The following is a 16,757-nucleotide window of genomic DNA, read 5'->3' on the forward strand; positions in this document are numbered from 1 at the left end:
GTTTCCCCCGATACGCGGAAGGGAGTGGGGAGGAGGGACTACCGACGCCCTCAGGAAGGCAAGGTGACACCCGCAGGCGTCACCGCGTCAGTGTCGGGCCTGCCGACAAGATTTCTCCCGTCCCCCAACCCACAAACCCGGACGATTCGACGTGCTCCACCAGACTTGCCGCCCACCAGCACACGCCACCGCGATCTTGAGGCCATCCTCGCTGTCTCGCTGTGGTCGCCGGAGAAGGGCCTAGACGTAGAGATGAGAGACAGCCGGGTCGGGGGTAGCAGCACCTCAGCCGAGCGGGAGGGAACTACCTCCACCGCCTTCGCGGTAGCCGACCGGACATGGCAGCGAGGTCAAACCCGCCCGGCTGGGCCCAAACAGGCCCGCAAAGACCTCGCTACCACGTTGCAGCAGGCCGGCCGAAGTACCGCCGCCACCGAGCCACCGCCGTCGCAGCAACTCTACCTCCAGGGAGCATCACCGGGGCACCATGTGCAGCCCACCCGCCCAGCCCCTCTGGGCCCCGAACTGGGCCCAGATCTGGGCCGAGCAGGCCCTGCCATGGCCGCCGCCCGCGCAGCTCCGCCACCAACGGTCGCGCCGCCGCTCCTCCATCCACCCGACGCACGGGTTCCACCCCCGCCGCGCCGGACCTCCGCCGCCGAGCGCACCGCCGCCCGCCGGGACCCCCACGCCCCAGCGCCGCGACGGGTAAAGTCGACCCTGCCGCCGCCGGCACCGCGAGCAAGGCCCGGCGGCTCCCGCCGATGGCGGCGGCAAGGAGGAGCGCGAGAGAAGAAGGGGCGCCGGCCGGGGAAGGGCGCGGCCCGGCCGCCGCGGGGGGGGGGGGGGCGGCGCGGGTCGCGGGAGAGGAGAGGGGGTGAGGGGGGTTTTTTCGACTTTTTCCAAGTTGGCCCTCGTTCCACCTTGGCGCCTTCTTGGCGGAATCGAGAGGATTACACGGAGACGAAGCCACTGTGCATCTTTTTGTTTTGCAAAAAAAGCCCGACCCCTTCTTCCCAAGCTCCTCCTGACCCCCCACGCTACCCTTCCCTCGGAACCAACAGCGGGCACCGAGCCCTGACCCACCAGCCGCTGGCGGGCCACACCGCGCCTCCTCCATCGACCGCCGGCTATCAACCACGCTGCCTCCCAGTGCCCTCCGCCCCGGCCGCCGCCCAACCCTGCCTCCAAACATAGCTTGCCCCATCGGACCCCAGCCGCCGACGACCCGCCGTTGTACGTCCTGCTCCACATGACCCCTGCTCTACTGCTGCTGCCAGTATACTGCTCTGCGCCTGCTCGTGCCCGTCGCCCGCTCGCGTGGTCCAATACGTGGCGCGCTACTCTACTTCCCCCATGGTGCTCCACCATCTGCTCGAGCGAGGTGGTCGTGGACTTCGATTTTGGCGCAGGGCCGCGGGGACCGTCGTAGTCGAGAAGGCGCCAGCATCCTGCCTCGCCCGCCTCACCGGCCGGAGCTCGCCGACGTAGACATGCACGACCGTCTTCTGTCCGGACAACAGCGCCTCCGGCTGGTCTCGCAAGCGCGAATAGCACCAGCGATGCGGCCGCGAGCACGAGTCTGTGTCGGACGCGGACCTCCTCCCCTCCCTTTCCGTCGCCCTCGACTCACGCCGCGACGGGCTATCATTCCTCTGCATCCAGCCAGGGGAGGGTGGTGATATCGGACGCGCACTGCCGCAACGCCGATAGCCTGCTCCACGGCCTGTTCGCGATCTTCACCGAGCAGGAGGCACGCGGTGGTGATACAGGGATGGCAGGTTTTCGCGGCGACGATGTGGCGTGCTGCGGCGCTGGTGCCAGGCTGATGCGACTCGCTCCCATATCCACAACAAGCAAAGCGCTAACAAATCGCTTGGTAGGCCCAGTGATAGGGACAGGCAAAGCAACCACATGCGCTCCCAACCCTGGGAGCTTAATGCTCTTAGATGATATTAGCTTTCCTTGGTTGGTGTACTGATCAAAGTGGTCTTCTTCTCCCTAGAAGTAGACCTCCTCCTCTTCTTGGTACTCCTCGGTACTAGCGTCTAAAAACGCACACGGAGTATACAATCACCAAACAAGTCTTAAAATCTAGGCTAAGCACACACATGAGTCACACAAGTTAGGCTAGCATCATAACATTAGTATTATGTTGATTGACTTTGTTCTCTTCTTAAGAAAAATAATTTCCTCTCATTACAAATATTAATTAGGGTTTCTATTTAATTCTTTTGAGAAATAATTTCCTCTCATTGAATCCTGTTAAGGTTTAAGTTTCCCAATTAATAATATATGAAACCATGTTGACCAAGGTCAACACTTCATAATCATCATTTGGGAAAATGATTTAAATGAGGTGCTACACCTCATGCAATTTAATACTATCATAGTAGTGACTTAATGTCATCAAATAATTCAATATGAGATTAAATAGACCATGGTCACTACCTCCTGTTGAGTTACTTGAGACAAGATTTAAATGAGAGAATAGCTCCCATACTATTTAATAAATATTTTCGGATAATTTAAATGGACTAGAATAGCCATAGAGCCCTTATTTATTCTAGACCATGATCATACAAATAACTATGTCATATTTTTACATATTCAGATAGACAATATGAAATGTGATTTTTGAGAGTTGGAATCAACTCAAAATTATTTATGGTTGATTTTTAAATAATGTTTGAAGTTTGAAAAGGCCCTGCTTTGTTATTTTTACCACAATATTTCTACAACGAATCTAGGGCTGAGGCCAGTGTAGTTGTTTAGATAATTTTCTAAGCTTTCCAAATATATAAAATTTATTAAATTTGGCCAAGTAGATTTGTTCCTATTTAATTTTGAACATGACATCTGTGAGCAATTTAATCAAATTCGAAATTTCGAATTCAAACGGCTGGGCTTAGGCGGGAAAGGCAGTTGGGCTAAACAGAGAAAAATAAACGGGCCGGCCCAGCAGTGTGTCTCGCACACGCGGGCCGCCTGACGCTGGGACCCACGCGTCAGTCTCATTTAACGAGCGAAACGGTAAGGGTTGGTCTGAGCCACACGATTAGAACTCGATCCGACGGATCACGTTCATCGTCGTCGACGGCAAGAGAGAGGTTCTGGCGCGGCACGGGCAGGGGGTCGGCGGCTCACTGATGTCTACGCACGCTGATACGTCCAATTTGCATCACTATTTTATATCATAATTTGCTGTTATTCATTGATATATTTCATATTGGGACACAATACTTATGTTATTTCATCTATTTTGCATGTTTCATCATTATTGGAGGATCAAGCACCGGAGCCAGGATTCTGCTGGAAAAAGCACCGTCAGAATGCAATATTTCGGAAGATCAACTATGGGAGGAAATTATACCAAAAATCCTATTTTTCAAGATGACGAAGGAAGCCAGAAGGAGGGGCCAGGAGGACCCAGGGTGGGCCCACACCCTAGGGCGGCGCGGCCCATGCCACTGGCCAGCGCCGCCATGTGGTTTGGGGGCCCACGACCCCTTTCGCCTCCTTTTCTTCGCGAAATCCTTCGTCCGAAAACCTAAGCCACAGAGGGTACCTCGCGAAGAGTTACAGGCCGCCTCTGCGGGGCGGAGAACACCGAGAGAGAAAAGAGCTCTCCTGCGTGCATGAATCCGCCGGGGAAATTCCCTCCGGGAGGGGGAAATCGACGCCATCGTCACCGTCATCGAGCTGAACATCATCGCCATCACCATCATCATCATCTCCACCATCATCACCGCCGTCATCACCGCTGGACACCGTCACCGCCGTAGCAATTTGGGTTTGATCTTGATTGTTTGATAGGGGAAACTCTCCCGGTATCGATCTCTACTTGTTGTTGATGCTATTGAGTGAAACCATTGAACCAAGTTTATGTTCAGATTGTTATTCATCATCATATCACCTCTGATCATGTTCCATATGATGTCTCGTGAGTAGTTCGTTTAGTTCTTGAGGACATGGGTGAAGTCTAAATGTTAGTAGTGAACTATGGTTGAGTAATATTCAATGGTGTGATATTTAAGTTGTGGTGTTATTCTTCTAGTGGTGTCATGTGAACGTCGACTACATGACACTTCACCATTTATGGGCCTAGGGGAATGCATCTTGTATTCGTTTGCTAATTGCGGGGTTGCCGGAGTGACAGAAACCTAAACCCCCGTTGGTATATCGATGCGGGAGGGATCGCGAGGATCTCAGAGTTTAAGGCTGTGGTTAGATTTATTCTTAATTACTTTCTTGTAGTTGCGGATGCTTGCAAGGGGTATAATCACAAGTATGTATTAGTTCTAGGAAGGGCTGTACATTAGCATAGGTTCACCCACACAACACTTATCATAACAATGAAGATTATTTAGCCGTATGTAGCGAAAGCACTAGACTAAAATCCCGTGTGTCCTCGAGAACGTTTGGTAATTATAAGTAAACAACCCGGCTTGTCCTTTCTGCTAAAAAGGATTGGGCCACTCGCTGCAATTGTTACTCTCGCACTTTACTTACTCGTACTTTATTCAACTGTTACATCAAAACCCCCTGAATACTTGTCTGTGAGCATTTACAGTGAATCCTTCATCGAAACTGCTTGTCAACACCTTCTGCTCCTCGTTGGGATCGACATTCTTACTTATCGAAAATACTACGATACACCCCCTATACTTGTGGGTCATCAAGACTATTTTTACGGCGCCGTTGCCGGGGAGTGAAGCGCTATTGGTAAGTGGAATTGGTAAGGAAAACCTTTCTTGTTGTGCTGATTTTATTTCACTGCTGCTATAAGTCATTATGGAGAGATCTTCTCTTCAATTTTTATTTGGGAAATCTACTACTACTGCAACGGTAGTAGATGAGGCGCCAGGTGAGGAAGTAATACCATATAAAATACCTATGAAAATTATTGAACGTGTTATGGATAACCGCTATGAAGGGGATGGAACTGTCCATCCCGGTGATCATTTACTGTTTTTGCATGTATTATGCGGGTTATTCAAATGTGCAGGTATTGCTATGGATGAAGTGAGGAAGAAACTATTCTCTTTATCGCTGTCTGGTAAAGCGGCGCATTGGTATAAATTCTTGGATAATGGGGATTCTCTTGAATGGAATGATATTGTGCCCCGGTTTTATTCTAAGTTCTATCCTCCAAGTGAAATTCACAAGGATCGGAATCGCATATATAATTTTTGGCCTCATGATGGAGAGAGTATTGCCCAAGCTTGGGGGAGATTGAAGTCTTTAATGCTCAAATGCCTCATTCATGAGCTTCCTGGTAATGTTATTATTGATAATTTCTATGCAAGACTTTCTTTTCAAGACAAGACCTTGCTGGATACTTCTTGTTCTGGATCATTTACATGCAACAAAGAAGGGTTTAAAAGGGACCTTCTTGATCGGATCCAAGAAAATACTGAAGGTTGGGAGAACGACAAGGATAGAGAATCAGGTATAATTTATGATTATAAATGCATTGAAGCTTTTATGGATACTGATAAATTTCGTAATATGAGTGCTACATATGGTCTTGATTCTCAAGTTGCTGTAAATCTTTATAAAGCTTTTGCCTCTCATTATGAATTGCCTAAGAAGAATTTTGATAAGTATCATGAACCGTATAAAGATAAAATTGATTCATCTATTAATAAATGCGTTGTAGTTGAAACTGCTGATCATGTTATTCCTGAAGTTTACATTGAAAAAACTCCTTTCCCTGCTAAAATGAAGGAGTACTCTATTATAAGTAGTGCGGTTCATAAAAGTGAAAAGAAACCTGTAGAACCTGAAGAACAAATAAAAGTTGAACCTGCTGTTGCAATAGTTAAAGATCTTGTGACTGAAAATGTGGAGGATGGTCATATTATTTTCTGTGAAGATGCTTCTAATATTGTTTCACATCCTAATAAACCCAAACAAGCTAGTGTTCCTATGCTATCTGTTAGAATTGGTGATCATTGCTATTATGGATTATGTGATATTGGCGCAAGCGTTAGTGCTATTCCTTATGAGCTCTACACGGAGATTATGCATGAAATTGATTCTTGTGAACTTGAAGATATTGATGTGGTTATTCAGCTGGCTAATAGAGAAACTATTTCTCCAATTGGTATTGTTCGAGACGTGGAAGTTTTATGCGGTAAGATTAAATATCCTGCTGACTTTTTGGTACTTGGTTCTGCTGCTAGTGATTATTGCCCTATTATTTTTGGTAGACCTTTTCTAAATACTTGTGGAGCTATTATAGATTGCAAGAAAGAGAAAATTTTGACTAAATTTGCTGGTGAATCTTATGAGTTTAACTTCTCTAAATTTACTAAAACTCCTTATAAAGCTGATTTGCCTAGTAATGATTTTAAAATGGAACAGTGTGCATCTATTGTTCTTGTTCCTAACAATCCTTTGCAGCAACATTTGGAGGATAGCGAGAGTGAAGTTTTTAGGAAAGAAAGAGATGAGCTTGAGGAAATTTTTCTTCGCCAACCCATTCTCAAGCATGATTTACCGGTGGAAGATTTGGGTACAACGCCGCCACCAAAGGAAGATCCTGTCTTTGATTTAAAACCATTGCCTGATAATCTTAAATATGCTCATATAGATGATAAGAAAATATATCCTGTTATTATTAGTTCTAAGCTTTCAGAGATTGAAGAAGAAAGGTTATTGGAAATATTGAAGAAGCACCGAGGCGCTATTGGCTACACTCTTGATGATTTGAAAGGGATTTCTCCTTCTATTTGCCAACATGCTATTAATATGGAAGATGATGCAAAGCCTGTTGTTGAACATCAGCGTCGTCTAATTCCAAAGATGAAGGAAGTGGTAAGGAATGAGGTATTACGACTTCTTGAAGCTGGTATTATATATCCTATTGCTGATAGTAGATGGGTTAGTCCTGTGCACTGCGTTCCCAAGAAAGGAGGTATGACTGTTGTGCCTAATGATAATGATGAGCTCATTCCTCAAAGAGTAGTTGTAGGGTATAGAATGTGCATTGATTTTCAAAAAGTTAATAAAGTTACTAAGAAAGATCATTACCCTTTACCATTTATTGATCAAATGCTGGAAAGATTGTCTAAAAATACTCATTTTTGTTTTCTTGATGGTTATTCTGGGTTTTCACAAATTGCGGTTAAAGCTAAAGATCAAGAGAAAACCACCTTTACCTGTCCCTATGGAACTTATGCTTATAGACGCATGCCTTTTGGTTTATGTAATGCTCCTGCTACTTTTCAAAGATGCATGTCTGCTATTTTTCATGGTTTTTGTGAAAGTATTGTAGAGGTATTCATGGATGATTTTTCCGTCTATGGGAATTCTTTTGATAGTTGCTTGCGAAACCTTGATAAAGTTTTGCAGAGATGTGAAGAAACTAACCTTGTTCTTAATTGGGAGAAATGCCACTTTATGGTTAATGAAGGAATTGTATTGGGACATAAAATTTACGAGAGAGGTATTGAAGTTGATAGAGCTAAAGTTGAAGCAATTGAGAAGATGCCCTATCAGGGATGTTAAAGGTATTCGTAGTGTTCTTGGTCATCTTGGGTTTTATAGGAGATTTATTAAAGATTTCTCCAAGATTTCAAAGCCTCTTACTAATCTTCTTCAAAAAGATGTACCATTTGTTTTTGATGATGATTGTAAGGAAGCTTTTGAAACTCTTAAGAAAGCCTTAACAAGCTGCTCCTATAGTTGAACCTCTGATTGGAACTTACCCTTTGAGATTATGTGTGATGCTAGTGATTTTCTTTGTAGGCGCTGTTCTTGGACGACGAGTAGATAAAAAACTGAATGTTATTCATTATGCTAGTAAAACTCTTGATGCTTTGCTCAAAGAAATTATGCTACAACTGAAAAAGAATTATTAGCTGTAGTCTTTGCTTGTGATAAATTTAGATCTTATATTGTTGATTCAAAAGTTACTATTCATCTTGATCATCTTGCAATTAGATACCTAATGACAAAGAAAGATGCTAAGCCGAGGCTTATTAGATGGGTACTTCTTTTGCAAGAATTTGATTTACATATTGTAGATAGGAAAGGTGCTTGATAATCCTGTTCTTGATAATTTGTCTAGATTGGAAAATATTGCTTATGATCCTGTTCCTGTTAATGATAGTTTTCCAAATGAACAATTGGCTGTAATAAAGGTGAGCTCGCGAGGCAGTCCTTGGTATCTTGATTATGCTAACTTTATTGTTTCCAAGTACTTGCCTCCAACCTTTTCAGCTCGGCAAAAGGAGGAAATTCTTTTATGATTTGAGGCATTATTTCTGGGATGACCCACACTTATATAAAGAAGGAGTGGATGGTATTATGCGAAGATGTGTTCCCGAATATGAACAACGGGAGATATTGAGTAAATGTCATGGTAGTGCTTATGGAGGACATCACGGGAGAAAGAACAGCGCAAAAGGTTCTAGAATCAGGTTTTTATTGGCCAACTCTCTTCAAGGATGCGAGAAAGTTTATTTTATCTTGTGATGAATGCCAAAGGGTTGGTAATATCTCCAGGACGCAATGAAATGCCCATGAATTATACTCTTGTTATTGAACCGTTTGATTGTTGGGGATTTGACTTCATGGGACCTTTTTCGTCTTCGGAAGGTAACACTCATATACTTGTTGCTGTTGATTATGTTACTAAATGGGTGGAAGCTATACCTACAAAAAGTGCGATGGTGAGACCTCTTTAAGAATGCTTTTAGATATTATTTTTCCTAGATTTGGAGTAACTAGATATATTATTAGTGATTGAGTTTCACTTTTTATTCATGGAGGTTTTAGAAAAACTCTTGCTAAGTATGGTATTAATCATAGGATTGCTTCCGCTTATCATCCTCAAACTAGTGGTCAAGTAGAATTATCAAATAGAGAGATTAAATCTATTTTGGGAAAGACTGTTAATAAAACTAGAAAGAATTGGGCTAGTAAATTGAAGGATGCACTTTGGGCTTATAGAACTGCTTATAAAAATCCCATGGGAATGTCACCTTATAAAATGGTTTATGGGAAAGCTTGTCATTTACCTTTAGAACTAGAGCACAAAGCTTATTGGGCTGTTAGAGAATTAAATAAAGATCCTAAACTTGCCGGTGATAAGAGGTTGTTGCAATTGAGTTCTCTAGATGAATGGAGAAGTGAAGCTTATGAAAATGCTAAACTCTTTAAAGAGAAAGTTAAAAAATGGCATGATAGGAGGATTATCAAAAGAGAATTTAATATTGGGGATAAAGTCCTATTGTATCGGTCTCGTCTCGAGATTCTTTGCGGGGAAATTACTCTCGAAATGGGAAGGACCATATGTTGTCGAGGAGATGTATCGTTCGGGAGCAATCAAAATTAGCTCTCTCCAAGGCAATGCTACGCAAGTGGTGAATGGACAAAGACTCAAGCATTATATCTCGGGTGATTCCTATAATGTTGATGTTGATATTATTCAAGTGGAAACACCGGAAGCTTTCATCAAAGGGCAAATTGACGATCCGCGAACTCGACTTTGAATAGGTAACGATCTTGGTAATGAAAAGTACGTAAGTTACTTTACGAACAATATTTTATCTATTTTTGGAAAATATTAAAAATTACGAGTTCGAAACGGAGTGGAAAGGACGCACGAGGGCGCCACCATAGGCCGGCGCGGCCAAGCACAGGCCGCGCCGACCTATGGTCAGCGCCGCCTCGTCACCTTTCCGACTACGGTTCGATCTGGTGCTTTCCTTTTGTCGAGAAAATTTTTGCTATATAATCCCCCGGACCACGGAGGTCCGTATATCGTGTTCTCGACGTGTTTTGTTATTTGTTTACTGCCGGGATCTGTTTCGGTCTAGAAGCACCATGGCCTCCAACAACAAGGGCAAGGGGCTTTCGGAGGAAGAAGTGAAGGAGGTGCCATCAAGACAAGAGCAGCAAGCCGGAGGGAGCAAGCAAATCTTGGTGGGATCTGTTGACACTCGACGTTCTTTTTCTCATAACTGCGGGGACCTTTACCACCCGCTCTTAGCCTCGACTCCTTCCCCATGATGGAAGAAGTTCTACGGATTACCGATGAGTTTTGTGATCAATATCGGGCTCTAAGAAGAGAAGTGGAGATACTCCAGGAGGAGAATTGCCGTCTCCGAAGAATGATTGAATACCACTCGATTCGCATCACAAGGTCGTCATCGCCAACTTCAGATAACAATGAATCTCTTCGAATCTTAGTGCAGAATTGTCAAGGTGAGGCGAAGACGAAGGAGCTTATTAAGAAGCTCGGGAGGAGTTCATCACCACCATTGCCGCAGGAGTAATTCATCATCGGTATTGGCATCCCCTTGGTTTGTTCCAAGCTTGGGGGAGTGCCGCGGTATCACATTATCACTACCTTTTATTTTTATTATCAAGTAGTGTCATATCATGAGTAGGGAAGTTATCATATAAGATGGGTTGCGTTTGGAAGTATCTCTCCTTTAGTTGGTTATCTATGTATCCCTTGGTGTGAGTTATCGTTATGGAATATTAATGAGAAGTCTTATCATTTACATATTGCACATCTTATTCTAGTTTGCAATCTCTATTATATGATTCACCTTGTTGTTAGTATTGGTATCACTTTGGGAGCATTGAATAAATCTATTTGGTTTTGGCAAACTTAGCATTGGTCAATAGCAACAACACTTTGAGGTTTAAATAGAAAAGAGAAATACATGTAGTTGTTTCATTGTCTTTCTTGTTAGCTCATAGCTTATTATTCTGAAGTTAAAATTGTTTGTGCTTACAAGGAAGATGCATGATTGTTTCTATCATATGTATATTTGTTTGTTTCCCTCGACTCTTATGCTTGCTAATTAACCTTGCTAGCCAAAGACCTGTACTGAGAGGGAATACTTCTCGTGCATCCAAACCTTAACCCAAACCTATGTCATTTGTGTCCACCATACCTACCTATTACATGGTATTTTCTGCCATTCCAAGTAAATACTTCATGTGCTACCTTTAAACAATTCAAAACTTAGTATCTCTTAGTTGTGTTAATGTTTCATAGCTCATGAGGAAGTAGGTGGTGTTTTATCTTTCAATCTTGTTGGGCAACTTCCACCAATGGATTAGTGGCTTCATCCGCTTATCCAATAATTTTGCAAAAAGAGCTGGCAATGGGATTCCCAGTCCCAAATTAATTAAACTAAATAGACACTCCTCCATGGTATGTGATTGATGGACGGCACCCGAAGGATTCGGTTAGCCATGGCTTGTGTAAGCAAAGGTTGGGGGGAGTGTCATCATCATAATAAAACTAAAATAAAAAGGCACTCCTTCATGGTATGAGATTGTTGGCAGGCACCCGAGGATTCGGTTAGCCATGGTTTGTGAAAGAAAGGTTGGAAGGAGTGCCACACAAAATGAAAATAATATGGGAGCCGCTCTTAGGAGGTTGTCTGGCAAGGGGGTTAGAGTACCCGCTACCAGTCGTTGACAACAACAAGCACCTCTCAAAATGTTACTTTTATTCTCTTTATATGATTGCAAAACTGAAAAAGCTCTAGCACATGATTTAATCCCTGCTTCCCTCTGCGAAGGGCCTGTCTTTTACTTTATGCTGAGTCAGTAAACCTATTTCCCTCCATCTCAAGCAAGCATTTGAGTAGTTGTGATCAAACAATTATATTGTGATTTGCTACATCATGTCTTTTATTCTTCCTTGTTTAGTACAAGTTTTATCTGAATGAATATAGCTTTGCAAGTTATCAATGATCATGAGAAGACCATTATGATTGAGTATGCAAGTTGTGCCTTATAAACTTTAACATAAGAGCGCTGCTCAATGAGATAAATATAATCTGTTAATTGTTCTCTGACCAAGAACGAAGTTTGCCATCACCAATTATGATTCCTTATGCACCTTTACTTGTGATTACCTTATACTTGTTTCAAGATGAGTTATAAGAGGTTGTTTACTATAATGTCCTGTGTGAATGAATATGATGCTTCTTGTCCGTATTTTATTTATCGACTCTTCACTCCATAAACATGTGGTCCTGTCTATCGAGTTCAGTTTCGCTTGGGGACAAGCGAAGTCTAAGCTGGGGGGGAGTTGATACGTCCAATTTGCATCACTATTTTATATCATAATTTGCTGTTATTCATTGATATATTTCATATTGGGACACAATACTTATGTTATTTCATCTATTTTGCATGTTTCATCATTATTGGAGGATCAAGCACGGAGCCGAGGATTCTGCTGGAAAAAGCACCGTCGAGAATGCAATATTTCGGAAGATCAACTATGGGAGGAAATTATACCAAAAATCCTATTTTTCAAGTTGTCGACGGAAGCCTGAAGGAGGGGCCGGGAGGGACCCAGGGTGGGCCCACACCCTAGGGCGGCGCGGCCCATGCCCTGGCCGCGCCGCCATGTGGTTTGGGGGGCCCATAACCCCTTTCGCCTCCTTTTCTTCGCGAAATCCTTCGTCCCGAAAACCTAAGCCACAGAGGGTACCTCGCGAAGAGTTACAGCCGCCTCTGCGGGGCGGAGAACACCAGAGAGAAAAGAGCTCTCCGGCGGGCAGGAATCCGCCGGGAAATTCCCTCGGGAGGAAATCGACGCCATCGTCACCGTCATCGAGCTGGACATCATCGCCATCACCATCATCATCATCTCCACCATCATCACCGCCGTCATCACCGCTGGACACCGTCACCGCCGTAGCAATTTGGGTTTGATCTTGATTGTTTGATAGGGGAAACTCTCCCGGTATCGATCTCTACTTGTTGTTGATGCTATTGAGTGAAACCATTGAACCAAGTTTATGTTCAGATTGTTATTCATCATCATATCACCTCTGATCATGTTCCATATGATGTCTTGTGAGTAGTTCGTTTAGTTCTTGAGGACATGGGTGAAGTCTAAATGTTAGTAGTGAACTATGGTTGAGTAATATTCAATGGTGTGATATTTAAGTTGTGGTGTTATTCTTCTAGTGGTGTCATGTGAACGTCGACTACATGACACTTCACCATTTATGGGCCTAGGGGAATGCATCTTGTATTCGTTTGCTAATTGCGGGGTTCTTGGGAGTGACAGAAACCTAAACCCCCGTTGGTATATCGATGCAGGAGGGATCGCAGGATCTCAGAGTTTAAGGCTGTGGTTAGATTTATTCTTAATTACTTTCTTGTAGTTGTGGATGCTTGCAAGGGGTATAATCACAAGTATGTATTAGTTCTAGGAAGGGCTGTACATTAGCATAGGTTCACCCACACAACACTTATCATAACAATGAAGATTATTTAGCCGTATGTAGCGAAAGCACTAGACTAAAATCCCGTGTGTCCTCGAGAACGTTTGGTAATTATAAGTAAACAACCCGGCTTATCCTTTGTGCTAAAAAGGATTGGGCCACTCGCTGCAATTGTTACTCTCGCACTTTACTTACTCGTACTTTATTCAACTGTTACATCAAAACCCCCTGAATACTTGTCTGTGAGCATTTACAGTGAATCCTTCATCGAAACTGCTTGTCAACACCTTCTGCTCCTCGTTGGGATCGACATTCTTACTTATCGAAAATACTACGATACACCCCCTATACTTGTGGGTCATCACACGCTTCTATTCCTGTAGACAGTGTTGGGCCTCCAAGAGCAGAGGTTTGTAGAACAGCAGCAAGTTTCCCTTAAGTGACTCACCCAAGGTTTATCGAACTCAGGGTGGTAGAGGTCAAAGATATCCCTCTCAAGCAACCCTGCAATTAAGATACAAGAAGTCTCTTGTGTCCCCAACACACCTAATACACTTGTCAGATGTATAGGTGCACTAGTTCGGCGAAGAGATATTAAAACGCAGGTGGTATAGATGGTGGTAAACGGTAATTGCGATCTGAAGTAAATATTGCAGGAAGTAAAGATGCAGTAAAACAGTAAATAAGCGATGTTTGCAGTATTTGGAAACAAGGCCTAGGGATCATACTTTCACTAGTGGACGCTCTCAACAATGATCACATAACTGAATAAATAAATGCTAATCTCAAACACTCTCTTGTTGGATAACAAACACCATTCATTGTGTAGGGCTACAAGAGCACCCTCAAGCCGGAGTAAACAAGCTCCACAACTTCATAAAGGAATCACACACGATGCGCACACTGTCACCGTCACACCGTGGAGAGTGAATCTGGAGTTCATATTAAAGTAACCTCTAGAGTGCATAATAGACAGTTGCAATTTAGACCGAGTACTAACATAGCATACACACTGTCAACAATAGCTATGAAAGGGGGAATAGATCACATCAATACTATCATAGTAATAGTTAACTTCATAATCTACAAGAGATTACAATCATAACCTACGCCAAGTACTACATGATGCACACACTGTCAACTTTACATCATGGAGGAGGAATAGACTACTTTAATAACATCACTAGAGTAGCACATAGATTAATATGTTGGAGATATGCCCAAGAGGCAATAATAAAAGTAGTTATTATAAATCTTTATGTTTATGATAAATTTTTATATACCATGCTATAATTGTATTAACCAAAACATTGATACATGTGTGTTATGTAAACAATTATGAGTCCCTAGTAAGCCTTTTAACTAGCTTGTTGATTAATAGATGATTAGTTTCATAATCATGAATATTGGATGTTATTAATAACAAGGTTATATCATTATATGAATGATGTAATGGACACACCCATTTAAGCGTAGCATAAGATCACGTCATTAAGTTATTTGCTATAAGCTTTCGATACATAGTTACCTAGTCCTTTCGACCATGAGATCATGTAAATCACTTATATCGGAAAGGTACTTTGATTACATCAAACGCCACTGCGTAAATGGGTGGTTATAAAGGTGGGATTAAGTATCCGGAAAGTATGAGTTGAGGCATATAGATCAACAGTGGGATTTGTCCATCCCAATGATGGATAGATATACTCTGGGCCCTCTCGGTGGAATGTCGTCTAATTAGCTTGCAAGCATATGAATAAGTTCATAAGAGACTACATACCACGGTACGAGAAAAGAGTACTTGTCAGGAGACGAGGTTGAACAAGGTATAGAGTGATACCGATGATCAAACCTCGGACAAGTAAAATATCGCGTGACAAAGGGAATTGGTATCGTATGTGAATGGTTCATTCGATCACTAAGTCATCGTTGAATATGTGGGAGCCATTATGGATCTCCAGATCCCGCTATTGGTTATTGGTCGGAGAGAGTTCTCAACCATGTCTACATAGTTCGCGAACCGTAGGGTGACACACTTAAGGTTTGATGTCGTATTAGTAGAACTTGAATATGGAATGGAGTTCAAAGTTTTTTTCGAAGTCTCGGATGGGATCCCGGACATCACGAGGAGTTCCGGAATGGTCCGGAGAATAAGATTCATATATAGGAAGTCATTTTATAAGTTTAAAAATGATCCGGTGCATTTATGGAAGGTTCTAGAAGGTTCTAGAAAAGTCCGGAAGAAATCACTTTGGAAGGCGGAGTCCCGAAGGGACTCCACCACCCATGGCCGGCCAACCCTAGAGGGGTGGAGTCCCAAGTGGACTCCACCAAGGGGGCCGGCCACCCCCCCTCATGGAAGGGTGGGAATCCCACTTGAGGTGGGAGTCCCACCTTGGGTAGGTTTCCCTACACATGGAAGGTTTTGGGTTGGGGACTTATTCGAAGACTTGTAGTCCAACACCTGGGGGTTCCACCTATATAATGAAGGGCCAAGGGGAGGGGGCCGGCCACCACAAAGCCATAGCTTGGCCGCACCCCATAGTGGCCGGCCACCCCCTCTCCCAAACCCTAGCCGCCCCACCTCCTCCACCTCTCCCGCAACGCTTAGCGAAGCTCCGCCGGAGATCTCCATCGCCACCGCCACCATGCCGTCGTGCTGCCGGATTCAAGGAGGAGCTACTTCTTCCGCTGCCCGCTGGAACGGGGAGAAGGACGTCGTCTTCATCAACACCGAACGTGTGACCGAGTACGGAGGTGCTGCCCGATTGTGGCACCGTCAAGATCTTCTACGCGCTTTTGAAAGCGGCAAGTGATTGTCTACTGCAGCAACAAGAGCCTCATCTTGTAGGCTTTGGAAATCTTCAAGGGTGAGTCTCGTTCATCCCCTCGTTGCTCCCATCTTCTAGATTGCATCTTGGCTTGGTTTGCGTTCTCGCGGTAGGAAATTTTTTGTTTTCTATGAAACGTATCCCTACATAATAGTGATACAAAGCTCATGATCACATAAAGATCACACCATGGGAGAGAGAGATGAACCACATAGCTACCGGTAGAGTCCTCAGCCTCGGGGGAGAACTACTCCCTCCTCATCATGGGAGTCAGCAGCGGCGATGAAGATGGCGGTGGTGTCGATGGAGATGACTCCGGGGGCAATTCCCCGTCCCGGCGGCGTGCCGGAACAGAGATTATGTCCCCCGAAACTTGTCTTCGCGATGGAGGCGGCTACGGAACTCTTCGTGGAATATGACTAGATTCTTTAGAGTTTTCGCGACGGGGAGAATATATAGACGGAAGGGCGGCCCCGGAAAAGCCAGGGGGTGCCCACACCACATGGCGGCGCGGCCAGGGGTGGGCCCGCACCCCCCTATGGTGTGGGTCCCCTGCTGGCCGCCTCCGACTCTCCTTCGATGTTCTGGAACCCTCCGTGGAAAATAGGGCCGTGGGCTTTTGTTTCGTCAGTGCGAGAATATTTCCTGTGTAGGATTTCTGAAACCAAAAACAGCAGAAAACAGGAACTGGCACTTCGGCATCTTG

This window comes from Lolium perenne, chromosome 7 (genome assembly GCF_019359855.2).
Source record: "Lolium perenne isolate Kyuss_39 chromosome 7, Kyuss_2.0, whole genome shotgun sequence".
Taxonomy (NCBI): Eukaryota; Viridiplantae; Streptophyta; class Magnoliopsida; order Poales; family Poaceae; genus Lolium; species Lolium perenne.